We start from the raw sequence: 972 nt of genomic DNA, 5'->3' as shown, positions 1-972 counted from the left end.
GTCTCTGTCTGTCCAGGGTAATAACAAGCCTGTGATTCTAACCAGTCTCTGTCTGTCCAGGGTAATAACAAGCCTGTGATTCTAACCAGTCTCTGTCTGTCCAGGGAAACAACAAGCCTGTGATTCTAACCAGTCTCTGTCTGTCCAGGGAAATAACAAGCCTGTGATTCTAACCAGTCTCTGTCTGTCCAGGGTAATAACAAGCCTGTGATTCTAACCAGTCTCTGTCTGTCCAGGGTAATAACAAGCCTGTGATTCTAACCAGTCTCTGTCTGTCCAGGGTAATAACAAGCCTGTGATTCTAACCAGTCTCTGTCTGTCCAGGGTAATAACAAGCCTGTGATTCTAACCAGTCTCTGTCTGTCCAGGGTAATAACAAGCCTGTGATTCTAACCAGTCTCTGTCTGTCCAGGGTAAATAACAAGCCTGTGATTCTAACCAGTCTCTGTCTGTCCAGGGTAATAACAAGCCTGTGATTCTAACCAGTCTCTGTCTGTCCAGGGTAATAACAAGCCTGTGATTCTAACCAGTCTCTGTCTGTCCAGGGTAATAACAAGCCTGTGATTCTAACCAGTCTCTGTCTGTCCAGGGAAATAACAAGCCTGTGATTCTAACCAGTCTCTGTCTGTCCAGGGTAATAACAAGCCTGTGATTCTAACCAGTCTCTGTCTGTCCAGGGTAATAACAAGCCTGTGATTCTAACCAGTCTCTGTCTGTCCAGGGTAATAACAAGCCTGTGATTCTAACCAGTCTCTGTCTGTCCAGGGTAATAACAAGCCTGTGATTCTAACCAGTCTCTGTCTGTCCAGGGTAATAACAAGCCTGTGATTCTAACCAGTCTCTGTCTGTCCAGGGTAATAACAAGCCTGTGATTCTAACCAGTCTCTGTCTGTCCAGGGTAATAACAAGCCTGTGATTCTAACCAGTCTCTGTCTGTCCAGGGTAATAACAAGCCTGTGATTCTAACCAGTC

The sequence above is a fragment of the Salvelinus alpinus genome, chromosome 11 (genome assembly GCF_045679555.1).
Source record: "Salvelinus alpinus chromosome 11, SLU_Salpinus.1, whole genome shotgun sequence".
Lineage (NCBI taxonomy): Eukaryota > Metazoa > Chordata > Actinopteri > Salmoniformes > Salmonidae > Salvelinus > Salvelinus alpinus.
This window is presented reverse-complemented; position numbering follows the sequence as displayed.